An 18,628-nucleotide genomic window follows, 5' to 3' on the forward strand; every position below is an offset into this window, starting at 1 on the left:
TATTTAACACCGGTGCATCAGTACTGAAACAGGAGTGCCACGCTGCCCTGACAGAAGCGTGCCCTGTTAACCTTTACCCCACTTGTCCTCCCATCATCTTCATATGGCAAGAGACAGAAAAGAGTCTGAAAAGTGTCTGATGAAAACTCAAATCACTGAGAACACAGTAAGAAGGGAAAAAAAGGGAAAAATAACTGGGCCCTGAAAGTAAGGTCCAGCCTTTAAGGCCAGTATATGTCTAGTTGTAGAACAAATTTCCAACAATGGTCTCATATCCATGAGAACTATTTTTTTTTCTTTTGAGAAATCAAGTAAAGTAAAGGATGCACCCGAACTGAAAACAGGAAAATGTTTTCCTTATTTTCAAATAGGACTATATGGATGAATTTTGAAATGTTGCATGGACCCCTTGTAAAATGTTAGACTAGATTATTAAATAGCTTCTGAGCCTTCAGAAAAGAATGAGTATACAAAGAACAAAATATCCCCAAATATACTCATGGTGTTTGATAAAATTACTATTTTTAGAGAGTAGAGAAAGCTATTTATTTATTTATTTTAAGATTTTATTTATTTGAGAGAGACAGACAGAGATAGAGCATAAGCAGGGAGGAGAAGGAGAAGCAGACTCCCCACTGAGCAGGGAGCTTGACCCCACCTGCCAAAGTCAGACACTTAACAGACTGAGCCACCCAGCAGCCCCTAGAGAAAGCTTTTAAATATAAAATATTAATTTCAGTAAAACACAAGATAAAGTATTACAGTCATCTGGCAAATGGGAGAGAGAAATCTGGGCCCTGGGAGTTGGGTGACTTCACTCTGGCCAAACATGCAATGCATTAATTCATGGACCACTAATCGACTGGGCCTTTGTGTCTCTGGTACTGTGTGGGCACCACAACTTTGTCCTACCCTTCTGCCATGCAACAACTTTTTTATCAGTAACTCTCACAGAAGTCTAGACACATGTTTATCAAAATACCATTTGTCAGAAAGCTAAGAGGGTTAACTCAGTTGATACAAGGCAAAATAAGAAACTGGGATTATATCAAAAGATGAGACTTGGAGACCTAAACCAACAAGGTGAGATTTAGCAGGGTAGACTAATGCCATGCGCCTGTTAGATGATCAGCTGTGTGTGTACAGGATGGGGATGATGGGGCATGACAGCAGTCCCCGGGAAATATCTGAGGATTTTGCTTAAGCACAGACTTGACCTCAGAGGTGATGCAGTGGCCTACCAGTGTTCTCTCGGACCACAGCCTGAGACACCTGAGGTGCGGGTCACAGAAACAAAGGCATGGTCCCTCTGCTCCTGCTGCCTCAGACTGCACTGTGAACATGGCGCTGCTCCGGGGCCCACACTATCAGGAGAGACCTTGACCAACCTGGACCATGTCCACATAGATCGTAACCACTGCATCTAGAGGTCTCAGGGAGCCACTAAAACAAGAAGTTGTTGTTTCAGGAGCGTGTGGGTTTTTTAAAAAGGAGACAATGCTACAGAACTGGGACCAATAAACAGAGGCAACCAGAAAGCAGCTTTTAGTTGAAAGCCAGTGTTCAAAAACCAGAGCCGACAAACCAGCTGCCTGCAGGCTGAATCCAGCCCCCAGATGGGTTTTGTTTGAACTGCACTTGGCCTCCAAGATTGAGTTTGTCAGCCTCATTGAAAAATCAGGAGATTTTACATTTTCAGAAATTTAGGATTCTGACTTCTCTTCAAGAAATAGAGCTTCTGACCCCACCGGGCCGCCTTTCTTGCTGGCAGCAGTCAGTCTCCTTATAGGCTGTGTGCTCCCCCCGTCACCATAGCTCGCCCGGTCCACATGTGGCCCAGTGCTGAGGCCTGGTGGCAGGCAGCACCCCCCAAGCCCAGCTGGCTTCTGTCTTCAGGATGGGCCAAGCAGGTAGCACGGTGCCTCATCTTTGGTGAGGAATCCGTAAGTGTCACCCTGATGTTTATTACATCACTAGGCTGGAGTTTTAAACCTCTGTTGTCAGAACTGGAACCACACAGCTGTGGACTTAGGTCTCTGGAAGTACTTCTTTTTTCCCATCACAGGTGTTAAAGGTTGGAGACTGTCTTCCCTCCGTGACATGTGGCATGCACTCCTCCTTGTTAAGGCATGGCTCCCTGTAGTTGGGGCTGACCCCCACCTTCGTGCCTGATGGGGCCTGCAAGAAGCACATGGTGTGGGGAAAGTCTTCAAGAAGGGGGACCAAGAAGCCATTTTGCACTTCTTTGCTATAAAGTGACTTATCACTATGAGACAAAAGACCATCCCTTGCAGAAAAGTTAATGTAAATCTCACAATCTGTGCAGAAACCAGGCTGGTGGCAGCGTGATTAGGGAAATAACTTTCTGTTCTGCCCCTCTCAGTTCCATGGCTGTGGGGTCACAGTGTCTCAGAGCCAGTTCTTCACAGGCCTGTGCTCCTTCCTACAGCAGGACCTAGGGTGAGCTCCGCTGACCCCAAACACTCCCTTTGTCTCTCTCCTATGGCACAGATCACTAATCCCCCCACCCTGCCCCCCAACAGCCATCTAGGCTTCTGACACTCTCTCTGCCAGACAGGGCCTCCCTCTATCCTCTTCTGTCTTTTGATTATACTACGAGCTGCCAATAGGGACCTTGTCTCCATTTGGTTGATATCTCTGTCTCATATACCTCCTGGTACATTATGACTCTGACTGTGAAGAAAGAGAGGGAGGGAGAGAGATTGATTTGATAAAAGAAAAAAAAATTGGTACACAAAAACAAATCATTATTTTACAAAACTGAATTTTTTCAAAATTGAAAACCTCATTTATCCAAGAAATATGGCTCTACAAAGAGAATATCTGTGTAGGTTTATATAGATATATCCTCAAAAATCCCTTTTATTCCACTTCTGCGTGCTTAAGTTTACACCCATATCCCCAACACTCAGAAGAACACGTGGCTCATAGCGGGTACTCAGTAACTAGTTTTTGAGCAAACCATATTGGCAAAAATACATACATGATAGTATTCAAGAGAAAAGTGTTAGAATTTTTACTGAAAAACTGGATTCCATGTGTATTTTTCTTTTTAGTGAATGATAGTGTTTTGTGCATATTTTGAATTCCTTTGCATTCAAAGTAATAATCCATTCATCACCACCCTAAAAAGGTATTGAAGAACATCATGTGAAAATCCTGACAATTAGAATGGTGACTTTATAGTTGGTCTCAAAATTAATGGAATCTTCCGGAGAACCATGAAAAGTAGATTTCCAAATCCTAGGGATGTAGTTGTGGGTTTTTTTTTTCTTTTTTTTTAACGTTCTTAATTGTATGTAAATTTTATACACGTAAATAAAACGCCTGCAATGCCTAAGGGAAGCTTTCCGCATGTCTGAGACCTGGAGCAGGCTGGGCCCTGGCTGCACATGCAAATACTGACAGCTGAAGTCACTTGTTGGAAAGTCCGCAAACTCTGGTTACAGCTGCATTTGTCAGTAGCTTTAAGGGAAGTGTAATCAGCCAGAGAGATTAATTTGCATCTCAATTAGAAAAGAGTAGAGAGGAAGCACTAGGGTCTGGTGCTGGAAGGTTGTGGAAGAAATCTCACCAAGCACAAAAGCCTCCCTCTCTCCGTCCTCCAGCTGAGTGGAGGACAATATCTGAGGTTTCGTTTCCATAGGGACCAGAAGCCTGCTGGGCCCCAGAAGAATCTCCAGTTTGCACCGTAATCATTTGGTCATGATGACACAAATTCCACTGTTGTTCCCAAATACATTTTGCTATTAGAAAGCTGTTAGAAAAGTGGAAATGGTCATCATGTCAAAAGCATGCAAGAGGGTATTTGCTGACCCTACGTACCTTTTTCCATAGTGCTGCTACAATTTCTAGGCATTTAACATTTGTTCATGTCTGAATATTCAAAGAGCAAAAGGTCATTCCATAAATGGCAATATTTCTTTAGCATTCAGATGGTTACTTTGGGAATGACACAGCTTCAAAGGGAGCCCATTATTCCTGATTCTCCCACACTCTTCAGTAGTAGGCAAACAAGATTATGAATTTAAAAACAAGGCGAGGAAGAAACATAGAGTCTCTTGGCCATGGAGCACAGAAAACTTCTGAAAATTAATAGTCCTTTTTATAATCCTGGCGAAACAGAAAGAGGTAGCCCTAACCTGAACTTTAAAGAGCATACTGCAGTATTAATTTAAAATTTTTCCTTCAGATATTATCTTGTCATTTTCACAAGCTTCTACGTTTATAGCCAACAGGTCCTTTGTTTTCAGAGAAGTTCATCATAATTTTCAAAATTCTGTACTTGAATCTAGTAAGAGCTGAGACTGTCTGAATGATTTATCTATGCCAGGTTACTCTGCCATAACCAGGAAGGGCTCACCCTTGGCATTTTTGGAGGAAGACTTTTATTTCTAGTTTATTTTGTTCTGTCTCAAATAGTTAATTCATTGGCTCCAGCTTCAAAGTGAGAAAACAAAAAAGTGAGGAAAAAACTGAATCCTACATTTCAAACTGTTGAATGAAACTGAATTCTTAAAAAAAAAAAAAAAATCAGGGTTTTAAATTAATCTTCCCATTTTGGAAAGGGGAAAGAAGCAAGTTTTCTAAGGACAGTCTCTTCCAGTGCCCACAGACTGAAATAACACATTGCAGCGAGACATCAGAACCTCTTAATCCAACATTAATCAAATTTCAGTTTACTAATTATCAGTCCCATTTTGAAAGGAGCATAATGCCATAAACAGCATCCGCAGAACATTTAGTAGACTCTGGGATTATAAGCAATATATTTGAAAGTGAGACTTTCTGTTATTCAAATCTCCAAAAAGGATAATACATGCCTTATTATAATAAGAGATTGTGCAAAGCCAAAGAAGGACAAAGCAGGCAAGTCCAAATGGTGATCCCTTCTGTGCCCGTCTGCCTTAGTGTATGCAGCGAGCTCCCTGCAGGTTTCTGAGCTAGAGTAATTTGCAACACACTCAAGTAAATTTTTTAATCAAAGCAGAATACTTTTTTTGGTAACCTGTGGGTGAGTGCAAGCCAAATGCCATCATTGTTAGCTTCCAAAGGGTGTTTTTTCTAGTTTACTAATGTCGAGTTTTACCAAACTCTAAAATTTGTACTTTGAATGTCATGCTTTAAATATGTTCCTGGGGTCCTGTGCTTTGAAAGTATTTGACTTTATTCTCTGAGACTCAATATATTGAAACCAGTGGGGCCGGGGGCCAGGAAGGATGGGAGCTCTGAGGATCAGTGCTAATGCCCGCCCCTCTTCTCTTCCGCTTCCCCTCCCACCCCTGTGATCAGGTGTCCAGTGAGCAAGCCACTAGGGAGTGAAGATTCATTTTAATGTTTACGTTGTATTTTGCACATGCCTTTAACCTAGCCAACTTGAGAAATACACAACTGCTTTAGTTTCCAACTGAGTGGCATGTTTCCAAAATGCCACGGTATTTTAAATAGACACCACCTTGGACGCTGCTCCTCATTACTTACAAACCCACATCGGATATTATGTATGTCCAGATGATCTTGTCACTTTTTTCAGAGTCACAAAAATGAAGTAAATACAATACTTAGAGGCTTATGATGCTTATCTCCAGCTGATTTCTTCTAACACTTAAGTTCAGTTTTCAGTCTTGCTAATTTGGTCCTAGGACATACAAGAGTACAGAATTTGTGTCCCTCTGCCGTGCCCTCATTTAAACTCTCCAATACAAAGCTTTGGTGTTAATCCATGAGTGATCAGTGAAGGGGCTGCCTTCTAAAAACTGAGGGTCTGCTTGTCATGGGACAAGCCAGCCCTTAAGATGCCAAACCCCTTTGGTTTTCCCTTCATTTGCCTAAGAAGTGGGATATAAGTATATCAGTGCATCCTGGCTTTGAGGCAGATGTGTGCCTGGAAGTGCAAGTCTCATACCTCCACAAAGGGTAGGCAGGCTCACTAGCTGATGGGATTCTGAATTTATAAGCAGAGTTCCAGAATTCCCCCAGGGCCTACTTTTCAAAGGCAAATTAGTATGTTTGCAACTTGATCCCTGGGCAACTTTTGACAGTTGTTCTAAGAATAATAAAACAGATGGACAGAATAGATTTTGGGGTCTCCATCCAAACTGCCATCCTCAGTGGAATTTAAAGAAGGCGTGGAATTGATGGGGGGAGCTGCTGCTACTTATCATTATGTTCTGCCTTTAACATCCCAGAACCATAATGTTCTCCCAGAAGAAGATGAAAATTGTCCTCACATTATATTTTCCTGGTGAGAGTTCAGTTTCACTGTGATAAAAAAAAAAAAAAAAAAATATATATATATATATATATATATATATATATATATATATAGGATGTGTGTTTCCTTCATATATTCAGAATTAAAGGATTAAAATTAAATGAATTGAAATTACATTTATACTACCAAGAAACCAATCTTAATATGAATATGAGAAGAAATGTAAATGAGCTTTAACTTTAGCGGGTATTTTCACAGGATTTTTGACTCCTTTAAATAAAGAAGAGCCTCTTTAGAATGTCTTAGAAATACTGTCTTCTCATTAATTTGGGAAAATAGAATTTAGGCCTAACAGGATAAACATTCTATGCATATAACAACATAGATGCACACCAGAGGTCTGTATCAGAAACCAGCATTTAACTTATCTGCATGAAGATTATTTCTGTATTTATACAGTCTAATTTTGTCAAGCAAATGTCTCTCTCTATAGTTGTGCAGAAACACTTCACATAAAGTCCACTTTCTGTAGAATTTCAGGCTTCTCTTAGTGTTGGTTTTAACTCACATCAGGTCAGAATGGACATTCTTACCTTCTAATATATTGGCATCCTCTGAGATAAATTTACTTAATCTTTTCATTGCTCCTTTTCTCCTTTCTCTGGATTCATTAGCCCCAGGTATCACATGTTAGGCGGTAAAGATTAGATAAGGGAGCAGATCAGCTGTGTTTTTGGGGTCCCAGAGCTGCTCCAGCGACATGCACTAGGGGCCCCCCAATTTACTCAGTGGGTTGTCATATTGACCACTGTTTTAACTACTACGGATCATAAAGGAGAGCAAACTTCCTTGCCCCCCCCCGCCCCCCCCAAAGCCACTTGAAAGCACCTTAAACCCTTTGTCTAGATCTCCTGTGAGGCAGTTACCAGTGACACAGTGGCAGGGGACCCTCCAAGCTTCTGTTTTCACTGAGAAGCATCTGAGGACATTCTCTCTCATCTGTCCTCAGCAGCAATTTTCCGACAAGCACCCAATAAAGTGTAAGGTGTGTCTTGCAGTCATAGTGCTCAGATTAGCAGGTGATGTATGGTAGCCAGCCTCAGACAGACGTCTGTTGGGTAGTTTCAATTTTTTTTTTTTTTTAAAGATTTTATTTATTTATTTGACGGAGAGAGATCACAAGTAGGTAGAGAGGCAGGCAGAGAGAGAGAGGAGGAGGAAACAGGCTCCCTGCTGAGCAGAGAGCCCGATGCAGGACTCGATCCCAGGACCCTGAGATCATGACCTGAGCCGAAGGCAGCGGCTTAACCCACTGAGCCACCCAGGCGCCCAAGTTTCAATTTTATTTTAAATAATAACTGGTTCTTTGGCTTTGAACAAGTATCTTTACCTCTGGCAGTTTCCTTAACTCTAAAATGAGGACCATAATCCCTCACAGACAGATTATTATTAGGATTTATGGAATGAATATATATATTCATTCCATTCATACACACACACACATACACACACACACACACACACACATAAAATTAATCCACACAACATAATGGAAATGTAGCTGTTTCTTACCTCCCCATCACCCCGCCCTGGTCCAGGCACCCCCTTCGTGGGCCAGTGTGGCAGCCTTCTAGCAGTCTCCCTGCTTCTCTGCTCTCCGTGGAATACTCTCCAGTAGCCAGAGCTCTCCTCCTGAAATAGAAATCAGAGCATGCCAGAACTCAGAACTCTCCAGTTACTTCACCCACAGAAAAATCCGGAATCCTTACAAGGATCCACAAACATATTCCAGCCTCAGGAACTGCACACTGTGCAAGGAATTATCCCTGCTCCCCACAACATCTGCACAGTTCACCCTTTCCCTTCCCTTAGGTCTCTGCTCAGCAGTCACTCATCAGAAAGTTTTCTGTCAGCATGCCCTGGGGCAGTCTCACCAGTGTCCTCCTCAGCATTTATCGCTTACTTAATGCCTCTTTCTCCTACTAGTATATAAAGGGCATGAGAGCAGGAACTTTGTTTTGTTCTCCGCTATCTCCCCCACCCCTAAAGGCCAGGATGAGACCTGGCAGGAGAAATGCATGCATGTTGCATGGGCAAACTGCTAGGAGAGGAGGGCCCACACCTGCATATTCTTTATATCCAAGAGCAGCCGCCCCATGCTCCCAGCAGAGGAGAGCAAGTCAGGTCCAGACTGCCGCTCGCACCTGGTTACTCCATGTTCCTCCCTCCACCCACGCTGGTGGTGTGGCTGTGGCAAGCGCTGTAGGACGCAGAGATGAGTGGCCTTGCCCTTAAGAGGCTTCCCAGCCAATACGGCAGTTGTGACTGTGACAGAGGCTGGAATGGGACCCTTGCTCTAGGAGAGACCTGCAGTTAGTGCCCAGTGTGTATTTGTGGAGTCACTGAACACAGAAAATCAGAAGGTCATGGGAGCTCTGAGGGGAAAGCTTATTTCTGGTAGCATCTTCAAACTGTTCACATAGTTTTGCGTATCTCTTCATATGTATGCCATCTACAACTCGGGGCCAGAAATTGCAGGTGGTTTTTTTTTTTTTTTTTTTTTTCCTCTTTTACAGAAAGATGGCCATAAGCTGATTAGAATTGATTACATAAATGCCCATAGCCTTATTCCAGGGTGCGGAGGCAGTTTTCAGTATTTGAGGTTCTTGGTGAGCAACCTTTCATTGTCAACCTAGACAGCCACTACTCAGTCCATCGCAGAGCAAAGGGTGGTGGTCAGCCTGAATGGTCCTCCCTTCAGTGGCTGAGGATACCCACCTTGAACCTACTTCTAACTCTGTCATCTCTCATCTTTTTCTTACTACATATCCCATCAAAAGACAGGAAGGAAGGAAGGAAAGGAGAGAGAAAGAAAGGAAGGGAGGGGAGGGAGGGAGAAATGAAGGAAGGAAACTTGTAATCATGCCATTGAACCATATGCATATTGATTTATTTTAAAGTATGCACAGGTTCTACTATAATATTTTATGACATTATACTCAAATGAGAATTTGAAAGGATGTGCTGAAGATGAAATGAATAATAATTTGAATTATTTTATATTTAATAGTATAAAATTATTTTACTTTTATTAAGATATAAATAGTATTTTAGTAAGAGCAATGGGATTAAATGTTATTTTTATAACTTTGATTTTATAATAGTTCTGTGATTCAGGGATTCTGAGGAGTCCCTCTAAACTCAGTTTGTTTTAATACTTGGTTTTATAGCTGTAAACAAAACTTGCAAAGATACATAGACCTTGGGGAGCAAAAGATCATTGTCTTGGCCTACTGACGCTCAGTCTTAGCCACTCATTCTGTGAAGATATGTATTGGCATTTGACAGGAGATTTCCACCTTCCATGAGGTCAAATTAGTTGCTGATTATATTTTTCAACAAAGAGATTGAAAATGCAGTCAGGTCTTCCTTGGAAAAGTTAGACACAGCTCATGAAATTGTGAGGTTTTTGGTAGTACAGAACAGAGGGCTTTCTGGAAACAAACCATCTTCAACAGTAAACTCCCAGGCTGAAGGCATCATTTTCCAGCATTTCTTGTCAAGATCTTCTCTCTATGACATATTTCCTTTATAAGCAGTGACTCTCTCAATGTCAGAATGTTACTTTGAGGGAAAGGTAGGGTCATTTTTCCTAGAATAATGGCTAAGGATGTACTGTTGACCAACCATAGCCTCCTGGCTTTGTTTCCTGCTTCCCGTCCTGCCTCTGCCCAGGAGGACAGTCAGCCCAGCAGCCAGAGCCAGCCTACTAAAATGTGGGTCAGGTCATGTCACTGTCCTATCCACAGCCTCCAGTGGCCCCCCACCTCACTCAGAGTCAAGGCCTGAGTCCTGCCAGCAAGGCCCGAATGCTCTGTGCCCTCTGCCTGAACCACTCTTCCCCAGATGTCTACTGGGCTTCTTCCCTCATTCCCTCTCTTGTGCCTCTAGCCTCTGGGGGGCATAGTGGCCCCACACCTGCACATACCTGCCCACCTTCTCCCGCAGCACACCTGCACCCTTTATTTTCTCCACAGACTTCATCATCCACTAAGCTACTGTATAAGTCACTTACTCATTGTACTCATTTTGTACCCCCTGCATAAGGGCAGGGATTTTTTGTCTGTTTTGTTCCTTGATGGCTCCAAAGGTGATAGTTGAAATATTTAACTGTGGGCATCACAAGGGCAGCAGCAGACACTGGCCAGGATGCTGCCCAGGCTGGTGCTTTCCAGTGGCGCTTTCCATCCAACCCTGGATGCAGCCTCAGCACCTGCCACAGAATAAACATTTGTTCAATAAATACTTGTTAAATGAATGAATAAATTCAGCCCCTTGTCATTACAGAAGCAGTCACCAAATTTAGAACATTTGTCCTTCTATGAAAAAGATGAGTAATTCATCTTTATGTTGAAGAGCTTTAATAAGAACTTTCCTGTGAGATCAAGAACAAATGTTTGTATGGTACGAAAGATTTTCATGGTCATGACCTGCTTCAGTACAATGTATTTGAAAGGTGGTCCCATTTATAAGATAATAAAATTCAGAACTTCAGTATAAAGGGTCACGTAAACAGCGATACATCACAAGGTGTTAAGAGTGAATGAGGGAGTCCCCTCCCCCACCCCTTGTCTCACCCTTGGGACTGGTCCTGACCCTGGACCGTCTAATAGATGATGGAGCTAGAACAAGAAGGGAGCCAGGTGTTAAGTCTCGGTAAACATGAATATTCTTCATAATTTTAGATACAAAAAATACATATAAATAGATATCTGAGCATTGTCTTGTCACCTCCCACTTTGGAAACCTGCAAGATAAAGTCTGAAGACTTGTGCAGAGTTTTTAAAATTTATTTATTTATTTAAGAGTGAGTGCTGCAGCACAAGTTAGGGGAGGGGCAGAAGCCGAGAACCCCAAGCAGACTCCCTGCTGAGTGCAGAGCCCACTCAGGTCTCCATCCCATGACTGAGGAGATTGTCACCCGAGCTGAAACCAAGAGTCAGACACTCTAACCGGCTGAGCCACCCAGTTGCCCCAAGTGCAGAGGTTTTTTAACGGAGAGATGGTAGAGAGAGGACCTCCCATGGGGCTGTGGGTTGACTGGGCTTAGCTGGGTGATTCAGCAGCCTCCCCATCTAGCTAGCTTGGGTCTTTTCACGGCAAAGTAACCGAGAGTGGCTACTCTGGGCTCCTAGACACCCAGGTAGAAGGCATCAGGTTTCACAGTTCAACCTTGGAAGTCCCAGAACTATTGGCCAAGGCAGGTCCCAAGATTCAAGGGAAGAGCATCCACCTGCAGAGGGGAGCAGCTACCTATCTATGCAGGGAGGGCAGGAGGCCAATGGACCTCTCTGCTGTCTTCCACAGTGGCTGTGTTGCTGACCACACAGGGCAAGGTCCATTCTGATGCACCTGCTCTCTCAGCTGGAGAGCACGCTTCTTGAAGGCAAAGATTGGTCTCACTTGCCTTTCAGTCTTCCTGCATCCAACATAATAAGAACTCAGTAGGGGTTATTTAAATTAAAATCTGAAATGCAAACATTTTAAGGAATTTCTAATTAAGGGAAAATAGACTCTAGCACCATTTATTTAATTACACCATAAGATGTCTTTATGCCTGCATAAGCGGAAATGACTTATAATGGATACCAAAAAGAGAGAAGTGATTTAAATAATGACTGCTTAGGCCAAAGAATTTAATCACAAAAGCAGTAAAGTTGAGTTCACTGTGCCTCCATGTCCACAGAAACATACATTTAAAGGTTACATTTTGTTCTTAGCTTGACTTCTTTGGGTACCTTATTTTCATTTTAATCTGTCCTTATTAATCTTTTATTTAATATTACATTACTTTTGAGAATCATGAACTATGATGGATCTCATAATTTTACTTGATGAGATTATGTTTTTGTGCCTATAGAAGTTTGTCTCCATGAAAATCTCTTGAGAATCATTTATATTATTGAAATTTCTTTACGTGGAATGTCTGCTTGGGCACCCCCCTCCCCTTTTTTTTAAAATGATCAACCATAAGTGGGGGAGTGGTCAACTCTTAGTGGGGAAAAGGTTTTTATCTTTTGTAGCAAGAGCTGTCCTTCTGGCTTTGGTGAACCTCTCAGACATTAGAGGGACATTTTTGAAGCTGCGTACACATTGCTTTGACAGTTTTTTGATGTGGCCTCTGGCAGCTCTCTGCAACAGTGGTGCATCATGCCCATCCTAGGCTTCAGTTGCCATGATTTTTTTTTTTTTAACCTGAGATTTCACGTGGCCTCTTTGGCTTCTCTGAGAGGTATTGTGACCGGCTAACAGGAGAGAAGGTGGCCTTGAGACTGGCATTTGGCCCGGTTCCCCTATCTCGCTGTGCCCTGATGCAAAGCAGAGTAACTCTCCTAGGTGGTGTGAAGGAGTGCTGACCCTCATTTGGAAGCGCAGCCCCCCCCCCCCCGCCAGAACTAATCAATACTGAAGCTGTCTGTCTCTGCCATTTACCTTCCTTTCGCACAGCACAGCGAGACCCTTCTGCAGGGAGCGATCGATAGCTCTAATCTGCGGCAGCCTGCAGCAAGTCATGCAAGGCAGAGTGCTTAGGTGACATTACACGGGACTGTGGAGGCGGCAGCTTTATGGCTCAGATTCATAGCACCCTTGCTAGGGGCACATTCCATTTGTAATCTGTGCATCTTACTATCTCTTACATGGATCATCATTCCTCTGAAACTTGATTCAGGAAGATGGACTACTTGGTACAGTGTGTGTGTGTGTGTGTGTGTGTGTGTGTGTGTGTGTGTAAATTTCAGGCACATATTTTGCTCCCTTCCAACGTCTACCAATTTTGTCCTGTGCTGATCCTGATAGTTTCATCTACTCTTGAGACTTGGGCTGCAAGTATTTCTTTTCTAGGAATTTTTTAAATATCCATTTTTTTTTTTTTAAATCTTTGAAATCCCAGTGACTAAAGAGCATTCTTATTCTAGCAACTGCCTCCCCACAAAAGATCAGTAGAAGATACTAAACATTGTGTGTCACTCTAGTCTTTGGATGGCTCTGAACTGTGAGGGGCGTAGGCCTGAATACCTGGCTCTTCCAGGTCCACTGAGGCCAGGGACGGGGGAGGGAGTGCCTCTGCCTGAGGGTCTGCTCTCAAACTGCTCATGGGCATCATCTGTAAGCAGGGTGGGAGTCAGGAAAAGCCCTTCCATTTCTCCACCTCGATTTCTGATTTTCATTTAGCATGTCAAGTAATCCTGATTTTGTCTGTGGAACTCTGGATGCAACAGAAAATCGAGAGCTGATGATAAAGAAAGCAAATATATGGGAAACAACAAATTCAAATCAGGGTCAAGACTGATCACTGTGCAAGGCCACCCTGCCAGGAGCAGACAGCCAGTGGCAACAGAGCCGAGGGTCTAATGCCTGCTGCATGTGAGAGCCTCAGCAGCTGCCGGCCAGAGAACTACAATTTCCTCCATGAATGCACATTTCCAGATTAAAACGTTCTTGAAATCCTCATGAGTTCCATGCTGTATTTTGCACAAAGTTCCTTAGGATGTTTGTCATTGTCCTTCTTTAAATTCAAGTTTATCTCTCCTGGTCTGTAGTCTTTTTGTCAGTCTTTATAGCCCTTTAGACTCTGAGGCGGAGATCACTCTGCACTCGGCAGGCAACTGCATGTTTTGTATTTTTCAGAAAGTACTGATGTCACCTTCAGGTTGACACCCCCGGAGCTGAACTGAGCTTGTAGGAAGACTTCAGGGAGACAATTCTCCCGCTGTATATACACACACCCAACCTCAGGAAGAGAGATGGAAAGTACATTCACTGCTGGAGATGATCTTGGAGCTTTTAAGAAAATCTTGGCAAAAAAAAAAAAAAAAAAAAGTGATCAACAGATTCTGATCATCTCATTCACACTCCCAAACACCATTTCTGAAAAGGACACATCTAAAAGCCATTTTTTCCATTAGTTTATTCATTCAACCAAATATCTATTGGCCATTTCCTGTACACCAGGAACCATGCTGTTGCTGAGGGCACACAAATGGAGGGAAGGCACAGTCCCCATCCTCAAAGGGCCCTTTATTGAGAATGGAAAACATAAGGAAAAGAGAAGTCCATGCAGTTTCATAATGGACATGATGGAGAGTTCAGCCCAGAGCCCGAAAAAAGGCATCCTCAGCAGGGGCCTTCTACCTGGCATTTGGAGAGTCAGTGGGAGTCACAGGGACTTGATCAAAGCAAGGAGCATTCAGAGAAGTGAGCTCCTTTCAGCAGAACAGACCCTCAATAAGGATCTGGGGAGCGCAGATGTCAGGGCAGGCACCACACCCCGCTTTCAAAGGCCTCCCTACCCCCACTTCCTTGTCGCCACTGGTCCTACTGTAACTGCCTGTCCTCTGCTCCACCCCCACGTAGCAGGCCCTTCACTCCTAAGGAAATGTGCTGCATCTTACGCAGTGAGAGGAACAAGGCTAGGAGGTTAAGGAACTCGCCCACTACCATAGTTCTAGGAGGAGTAACGGAGCTCAACTTTCAGATCACCTGGAGAGTCGGTGGTTTGCTTAGCTTCACCCGCACTTCCTCCGTCCCGGGCACTTTGAACCTCCCACATAGAGTCACTCATCTGATCCTTGCCGCAATCCTCTGAGGAAGATATAGTGATTGTCCTATATCAGGTTGTTAAGCAAACACACTGTCTTGAATAAGATAACCTATTAAATGTGTTTTATTATATCTGAAAAATACAGTTGAGGGCACAGAGCCCCAGGAAGGTTAAATAAGCCACCTGAGGCCACACAAGTCATGTTAGGGGTGAGCTGGGACCACGACCCCATCGCAGCTGCTGCAGCTGCACTGTTACCCCGCAGCCCCCAACTCCCCACAGTGGTTCAGATGCCCATGGAAATTGTAAGTGCACTTCGGCCCAACTTTTTCAAGCATGTTAGATCTGTAAGTTGTGACTTACAACTGGTTTTGCTAAACCACAAATACCAGTATTGTGTTTTAATGAGACTGAAGGCACGAACGAGCAGATTCTACTCTTCAGGCTGTTGTGGGGACATGCGGACGTTGCCATCCTCCCTCTGAAGGCCGGCATTGTCGCCAGGCTCATTAGCATCCGCGCTCCGCTCGGCCGTTGCTGCTTGCTAGCTTACCAGCTGTTCCTGCTGCTCCGTACAATGTCGGATGTGTTCAGCTCACTGGGTTCCTGTCCTCGCCGCCGGGAGGAGACAGCCCTTCCACTGGGGATACCCACGTGGCTGCCTGTCAGCGGTGGCACCGAATAAAGTAATAGGCCTTCGCATGGCATATGGTGTCTGGATTCGTACAAGATGCAAAACTCTTCTGCTGCTAATGCATGATGACTCATAGCATTGCTAATTTTTCAAACAAAAGCTGACTTCCACACCCACACTTTTAACCCCTCCAGCTAAAAAGTCTTTAGTTGCAAGGCTCTAGAAAGGTGGCTTCTGGATCCTTATATAAAAATGTGGTACACTTATTGAAAGCATATGAACTGTCTTGCTTTGCTTTGGGTTGAAGTTATTTTAAATGTCTGGACTGGGTTTTCCCCCGAACTTCAGAGAAGGGAAATTTTTAAGCTTACACTTTGTCCCTTTCTCACAATGGGAGGGTTTAATGCTAGCTTTCTCTTAAAACTTCCATAGAAACTATTGCCTGATAGTAGTACATCAACTCGATTGCAGACCATTTCAAAGCTCTTCACATTAGAATATTAGCTATAAAAGAATGTTGATTCTTTTGTGGAATATGATATTTCATAGTGTCTCCTAGTATACTAAATGCATGGCTCATTTAAATAATCTTATAAATTTACATTAGAATAACATTTTTTCAAACTGCAAAAATAAATACGGGGGGTCCTCTAAAAAAATGTTCCTACTAAATTATTTAGAATCAGTTGCGCTAATAGATGTCTAAATTCAATCTGAGATTTTATGTACTAAAATAAGGCAGTTATCTGCATTTGTACAATCAGGCCTCCCTTTGTATTCTTGATCAAAATATTGGTTCTTTTCATAAATAATCCTTTATTGAACATTTTATTTAAGCATTTCAGAGTCAAGATTGCCAACAGAAAATGATTAGACAGTTTCTAATTATGGACCTAATCACTAAGTGTTTTGTAGTCAGTCTGGCACATGAGAGCTCTTGCAATCAGATTTTGGCGAATACATAAATTTTTAAAGGAACTTCAACCTAGGAGGATAATACAGATTTTTTTTTTTTTTTAACAGATTACTTTGTATGCCCCCAGAAGATTTCTTTGGGGGAAGAGACTGGAGACTCATATTCTCAATATTGATATTTCATTTTGGTTACATTTTCGAATCCAGAATTTTTGTTTTCTTACCAACAGATATGAATTCAAATGTACATCTAATCTCTTATAAAGGGTGTTCTTTTTCCAGATAATGAAACAAAATATATAAAATTCCTAAATGTGCCTCACTTCCCAGATCTTCATGTTTGATGCTGTTTACCCAGCATGTTCTCAAATGTTCTTGCCATTTGCCACTGGAAGTCAGCTTGTGTATATTCAGTGAGCCTAAAAATCCATTAGACACTTTTAACGTTCACCATGACAGTTCAATTAAAATTAAATTAAACAGATACCGAAGTTTTAAAAATGTTTTACTTGAGTTTACCAGGTACAGGATTTTCAATTTCCAGTGCAGGGAAATATCCAAATACAGAAGTAGGCACACCACTGAGACTGAACTCTCATCAGTAGTTAGTGTCCACATGTTAGCCATAAAACGCTCTCTCATGAGCTGACAGACCAGAGGCTGCCCTCGTCATCCAAAGGGCAGTTTGGGACAGCGGTGGATAACGTGCCAAGAAGCACAGGCTAGTCAAAGGCACACAGAAGAGGAGGGCCATTGGTCCATTATTCCGGCTCTTGGTGACAGCACTGCAGAATATCACAGATGGAGAGAATGAAGCTTCAGGGCTTAGCTACGTCCCCACAGCCAGGGTAGGGCCAGGATGGAGGCCCCCTCCAACCCTGGTTCTGAGGCTCCCATCCGCCCCCCCCACTGTTTCTCAAAGGTCCGCATTTCTGACCTGAGAACAGGAAGCCATCGAAATTACACAACTTCGAGAAAGTGAAACGATTCGATTACATTTTAGCCTATCCTGTCATTGTTCTTACCAAGAGGATATTAGCCATTTAAACCTTGATTTTATGAAATAAAGATGAAAGCAAAACTCTTGAAAATTGCAGTGGAAAGGACTCCATTTTGATATCACATATCCATCACTTGTACCTAATTACATGTGGCTTCCAAATTAAACATCAGTGAAAACATTCAGTATAAATATTCTCAATATCATTTCTCACAACAGAGTCTAACTCAAAACAAGGACCTAAGGGGTATAACTCCTTGTGCTTTTGCCTTGGTGAATATTTGAGAGCACAGTTCCATCGTGATGGTGTTTCTGATCTTTGCAAACAAGACACTGATTTGTATATGTTGAACCTATTTATATTCTACCTCTTTCAGAAATGGATTTAAAGAAACTTATGGTAAAGGACATGTGTACAGAGAAAATCAAAGCCAAGGAAATCAGGCATAACGACATGGGGCATCCCAATGGGGGCCACAGGACAGAAGCAGGGGGTCTCTATTAACTACTGCCAACCTCTGAGCTACACTATAATACATGGCTATCCTGTGTTCTCTGGGTACCCTTGTTCCAAAGTTCTCAATTACTGTTAATGAGCTTATATTATGCCTAAACTGGAAACCATAACAGATCGTTCTAAAGAGGTATAGTCTTCATTTCAAAATTTTAAGTTCCAGAGAACAACAAATATTCATAGCAAATTTTTAATATCAAAATAAGCTTCTATTTTACCTATGAGTCTAAAAAATTTCTTTTGAGTGTGTATACAAGTCCATGTGCACAAAGGCTAATTAGGAGCTCCCCCGAAAGTTAAGGGTTTGAGATAGCTGAAAAAGTAAAAAATTTAATTAGTGATAAGAGAAAAAAAATCATTAAAAAATCATTAATGCCCACGTTTTCTGGATAGCTGCTTCTGCTAAGCCTTTTAGTTTAAAAATCCCAAGTACCTGACATTTTGCATCTCTGTTTTTCTGTGAAGATAAAAGGAATCTTGAGAGTCTCATTCTCAATAATGCACTTAATATGTGACAAAAAGGTTTGTCTCCCATTCATTTTCATGGCCGGGCATTTTCATATTCTTGCCCCACTGTCATTTCATGCTTAACCCTTTGTAGCCTCATACGGCTTTCCTCAGCCCCTGGAAGCGTCCTGTGAGTGAATGACCTCCGAGGTGTTTTTGTGTATTGGATACTTCCACTCACGTTGGTCTTCTTGTTACCATGTTGCAGGACTTGTTGCCCT

General features: G+C 42.6%; 1 protein-coding gene across 5 annotated transcripts in view; it reads left to right on the plus strand.

Moving 5' to 3' along the window:
* RALGAPA2 (Ral GTPase activating protein catalytic subunit alpha 2) overlaps positions 1 to 18,628 on the plus strand; it is a 319,809-nt gene that overhangs the window by 243,459 nt on the left and 57,722 nt on the right. The window contains exon 39 of one of the 5 annotated variants that reach the window (XM_059406446.1): positions 13,925 to 14,722. The exons of the other annotated variants lie outside the window; for them this stretch is intronic. The gene's annotated coding sequence lies outside the window, so the exon portion shown is untranslated. Of the gene's footprint in view, positions 1 to 13,924; positions 14,723 to 18,628 lie in introns of those variants that run through there. 5 annotated transcript variants of the gene reach the window in all.

Source organism: Mustela nigripes, chromosome 7 (assembly GCF_022355385.1).
Source record: "Mustela nigripes isolate SB6536 chromosome 7, MUSNIG.SB6536, whole genome shotgun sequence".
Lineage (NCBI taxonomy): Eukaryota > Metazoa > Chordata > Mammalia > Carnivora > Mustelidae > Mustela > Mustela nigripes.